Genomic DNA, 5,720 nt, shown 5'->3' with positions numbered 1-5,720 from the left:
ACTGCGTCATTCGCACGCCTAACCAATGTTATCGCGAGACTTTGTAATATCAAATATTCAGGGATAAACACTGGCTTATCATAATAATTATTATTATTATAACTTCTATTGCCACGGTATTTTTATTTAAATTTTAGCCCAATACGATTCAGTTTTTGAAATTTTCATGGTTTATGTTAAAGAGGACATATTATTACCCTTTTCCGTTTCTAAATGAAACATATGTTCTGTGCTTTGGTCAAAATATAACATGAATCAAGCACCAGAGGAGGTTTGACCCTGTATAAACCAGCTCTCTCAGAACGCTCCGTTTTGGTGTGTGTGTCTCTTTAAATGCAATGAGACCCCCCTGAGTTTTCCCAGTAGACATCGAGACATCACTCCTCTGTAAGGAGAATTTAAAAAGGCAGTCCTGCGCAAAAGTTTCGCTCTAGGCTGGGGGTGGAGTCCATGGGTGGAGATATCAGGGGAGGGGATTTTTTTTAACCCTGGACCAGATTAACTACAACACTAATTGGAGGATAGAAAGTGCCGGTACATTCGCTTTCCGTCAAGATTCTGTTGTTTGTAAATTTGTTTTGTCCTTGGTAAAAGTGTTTTTCAATTTGTGAAAACATTTATTCATTCCCTGGAACAATAGATCGTACAAACTTCCACACACAAGACATAAACATACTAACAACGCCGGACGCACCATCACAACCAATCCATGTTTGTCCGCCTCAGTCATCTGACCTCCTCATTTATCTTTTTGTAACTCCTTTCAGTTTAATCACTGATTCCACTTTTTATGCGTTTCTTCACAATCAATTATTCAATTACAAATGATTCATGTCCAGATCAGACTCCTGAACAGAATAGCACCAACACAATATGCTAAGCTACTTAAGGTTAACCTAAACAAAGGCCATCTAGTTTAAACTCATTTAAATCTAGCCTATGTGACACATGTCATTAACCCTTTCACACAACTAACTCAACGCAGCCTTACGTTTATTGGATCTCATGGATTATTGCCGTTAATGCCAATAAATCAACATATTCAACAATTTCAACTACACAATATTATTAACAAAAAAATCAAACATGTGAAATCATAATTCAACACATTACCCCAGAACCCGATCCATTTTAGTCCTTTTTCTTTGATTTCTAACTTGGTGTTGGCAGTCCCGTTTGCATTATGCACCTCACTGTCACACTGCTGTTGCTGTAATCGTGGTGAGATAAGTCTCTGCAGACTTATGTTCTTGGAAGTAGGCCTCTTTAGTTTCTCCGTTGAAGGTGATGATGAGTGTGGCTGGATGGATTATCCTATGCTTAATCCCTTTTTCACGTAGTTTTGCTCAAACATCTTGGAACACGGTCAGATCTGGGATGATCCTCACTTTCATTCCTGGAAAATTCATAATTCCTTCCTTCTTGGCTATTTTTAAAATAGCTTCCTTCGCCGAATATCTTTGCATTCCCACAATCATGGCTCTGGCTCCTGATTTGTTTGCTGACCCGACTCCAGTCAAAAACAGGCCGTCCAAATAGCCGACCCATAGATTGAACTTTCAGCTGTGGGTTCGGCCTTTTCTCTCGAGTCCTTGTTCTTAATTTTGAGCAACTTGTTGGATTTCTCGGTCTTGGTCTCAAGGTTAGTGTGGTCTTGACTACAACACGATGCCCTACACCAAAGGGTCCCCAGCCCACATGGGCTCACAAGTCACTGACAAACAAAACAACCAAGAGCAGTTAATGAAAGAAGAGAAAAAGAAAAAGACTACATGTTAGTGTTGGTCAAGACAACACCAACGAGACCAAGACATTCATGAGACCAGAGTGCTCCGAGACTGAGACAAGACATTTAGGGATCGAGACTGAGTCAGGACCAAGACCAAGGCAGGGTGAGACCGAATCAAGACCAAGACATTTAGGGAGACCAAGACCGATTTCGAGTTCTACAACACTAGTATGGCACGTTGAAATAAATAAACTAAACTAAAAAATACACTCTATAATTAACATACTTAGCTGCTACTGCTAATACTACACATACTTTTATTACTGATGTTGTAGCTTTAAATCTGTCGTATTCATTGTTGTTGTTGCTCTGTTCATCTCGATCCTTCTTCCTACATCTCCCTCTATCCCTGCAAGCCCAGCAATGTTTCTGCAGACGGCTGTTCATCATGAGTCTGGTTCTGCTCCAGGTTTCTGCCTCTTAAAGGACACATTCTCCTAAAACCTCCAGTGTAATTAAGTGTCAGAGCTCCCCAAAACATGTCTGTGAAGTTTCTTGTTCTAAATCCACTCTGATCCTGTATTTGGGGGTTAGGGTGAGCCGCATTGAGTGAGGAGGAGGGCCGCATGTGGCCCATCACTGATTTAAAGCATATATGATCTGGAGGTAAGTGGCAGCCGCCGGTGTTGAAAAATGAACCGATGCTGAAGTGTAAATCCTGCAGTACGTCAAGTGTCCACTAGAGGCTGGCTGCAGAAGCACAGGAAGTCACATACCCACCCATTCTAAAAAGCCTGTTTTTACAGCAGAGATTAACATTCACCCCACTGTACGGGGGGGTGAATGTTTTGATGACTCATCAGTTTTGATTTGATGAAGGATAAGAGTTATTCACAATAAGGCGTGTAGCTGACCTGATTGACAGGTGGGCGCGGTGTAACGGTTTGTCAGGAGGTTTAAAACCCGCCTCAGCTCCAGCTCTCAGCCTGTCGTTAGGTTGACTGAAAGTTAGACTGAGACAGCATTTCCAACATGGAGACCGCCATCGATGGGACTCCAGCGCCCCCTGCAGGAACAGATGGATGAGATCACTAAATACTTTGCTACGACAGTAGGTATAAATCCTGCTGGTTAAAACCTACTTTTAAGTAAGTTAAGGATGAGTGAAGAAAACATTCCATCACCAAATGCATGCATTAGTGAACCTCATGCTGACAGCCCTTAAAATAATATAATCCCCTGAAAATGACTATTTTGCATAATGTATATTTACCGTTAAGGGGTTAGGATTAACCCTGAACATTATTGTTTATAGAAAAATTAAAAAAATAAACAGTAATCCCTGCAGACTCCTTGTAAAAATCAGTTTCTTAGGGGTGCTGGAAGCCTAGTGGTTAGTGCAGTCGTCCCATGTACGGAGACGTAGTCCTCCAGGCGGGCAGCCCTGGTTCGAATCCGACGTGTGGCTCCTTTTACAAGTCGTTCCCCACTCTCTCTCTCTCTCTCTCTCTCCGATGTCTGACTCTATCCAGTATTATATAGCTCCAATTAAGGCATACAAAAACTTTATAAATAAAAATAACAAGTGCCTTATACTTATTTTTGAACTGTTTCATGAATGGACGTTGTTTGAGTTCAGTTCCACTGTTTTTATTCCACAGAAACAAGTAGAAAACGTTACAAAACTGTTATTGACAACTGTTGTTGTTGTTCCGAGAGCCGCCACTAGGTGTCAGCAAAGTACTGTGGCTTTAAAAGCAACGTGAAGAAGAATGTCACGTGATTCTCCCGGAAGTGTTGGCCTGACAACCACAATAATCCTCTCACAGGGATAAAGGTAAGATCCCACTCATCCCACGATGGAATTATTAAAGTTATGTTTTTCTGTTTGACCTGAGACGACAGTAAAACATGTTTCAGTTTGTTTTCTTTCTTTTAGCGGTTGCCAGGCAGAATACGTTTGTTGCTATGTCGTGTTAGCTTTGTGCTAAATGTGGCTAACAGTAACTGTTAGCTGAAAAAGATTTATAAAAGGTCCGACTCTACTCAGTTACGTTAATGTACATCAGAGTTATTGTGTTTAATACAGAGTAAATGGCTGAATATACAGCTACAGCAAACGGAGTTTTAATTCATTTTTTAATTGTATCTTTAAAAATATTCAATAAAATATTCCTACAAAATCTCTGTGTTTTTGTCCTTCACGAGATTTAGTAGGAATATTTAAGACCATGAAAAGGTTAAAGTGAAACTAAATAAGTCCAGAGGGGGATTTTATACAAACATATAATTTAAAAAGTCAGAAATGTAAGATAATAAATTAAACATCAGGAGTTGCTCCTAGTGATTAAATTCTAAGTAAATTCTTAGAATCAGGACATTTTCTAAGAATGACTGTCACAGTTAAGACTAGATCCAATTTTACAGGTCGACCCCGCCTCCTCACTAAGATTAAAGTTTCTGTCTCTTCCTTGCTCAGAGTTGCTGAAGGCTGATATTAAAGTAACCTGGTCTTCCAAAACCCCTCAGCAGGACCACAGGCTGCAGTGATTGATCCTTGATTTTTGATTTCCATGAGCTGAGAGCTGTTCTTTACTTCAAAATAAAAGCATGGTTGAATTCAAACAGCAACTAAAGTACTCTCAGCCATTACTTAAGACCTTTCAAAATAAAGGCCTAACAGTTTTTATTATGAAATGTTAAATAATGGAGTTTCAATTAATGCGATTAGAAAATGTCACTAATCATGATTAAAAATGTGAACCAGAAACCAGAAACTTAAACAGCCGCTCCGATGGCCTCAAACGTTCATTATTATTTTACATCTTCGGCTTCAGTTTGAATCCTTCTAAATCATATGTTTACCTTTCAGCGAGCAGATCGAAGACACGATGCCAGAAGTCAAGTCAATAATCCGAGAAGTTCTGCCGAAACAAGGTTTGGACCACAGCTGTTTGTTAGCTGCAGACAAAAGCCTGTTTGTGAAACTCAGTACAACATGGGAACTGTTTGGAAAAGTGCAGAAGCTTGCACAAAGAGTCAGTGGGTGCTCTGTGCAGCGTGCTGCCTCTTTACAGTCTCTCTACGGCTCCACAACATTAACACTGACGCTCTATTTGAGGAGATGACCCTCAAAGTTTGATTGTTCTTTGTATCATGAGAGTAAAGTTCTATTCTAATCCTGCTTGGATCAGAAACGTAGCTGCTAACGTAGACTCTCGAGTCGTTTCTGCACCACCTTCTCGTGTGTGCACGCCATTAAAGTCGAGAGCGTTTGATCAGGGAGTGATGGATAAACACTTGAAAGCCCTCCAATCATCCCCCCTGCTTTAAAGAGGACATATTATCCCCCTTCTCCACCTTTTCAAACAGTCCTCTGTGGTCTAAATGAAACATATGTTCTGTGCTTTGGTCAAAATATAACATGAATCAAGCACCAGAGGAGGTTTGACCCTGTATAAACCAGCTCTCTCAGAACACTCCATTTTGGTGTGTGTGTCTCTTTAAATGTAATGAGCCCCCCCTGAGTTTTCGCTGTAGACATCACACCTTCGCTAGCTAGAATAAAAATGGCCGACCTGCTCAAAAGTTTTGTTCTAGGCTGGGGGTGGAGTCCATGGGTGGAGATTCCAGGGGAGGGGAGGGGATTATTTTTACCAGAATCCCACTGTGACATCACAAGGAGAGCACATTTGAAACAGAGCATTTTTCTCTGTGTTGTAAGACTTATGCAGACCACAAACAAAGGACTGGATGGGTTTGTTTCACATTTTGTGGGTCTGTAGACACTCAGGTTACCCAAATATATGTTCAACAACACTGTAGAAGTGGATTTTTCATATGTCCCCTTTAATGTTCTGGGGTTTGCAGGAAACTGAAGTGCGACTTTGCAGAGATGCTCTCACAGTTTGAAACACAGATGGATTGTTGTCGCTGCTCGTGTGTATATTTAGGGGTTGCATTAAAGCCGAGACGTTGATTTAATGTGAGA

This window comes from Labrus mixtus, chromosome 2 (assembly GCF_963584025.1).
Source record: "Labrus mixtus chromosome 2, fLabMix1.1, whole genome shotgun sequence".
Taxonomy (NCBI): Eukaryota; Metazoa; Chordata; class Actinopteri; order Labriformes; family Labridae; genus Labrus; species Labrus mixtus.
Note: the sequence above shows the minus strand (reverse complement) of the source record.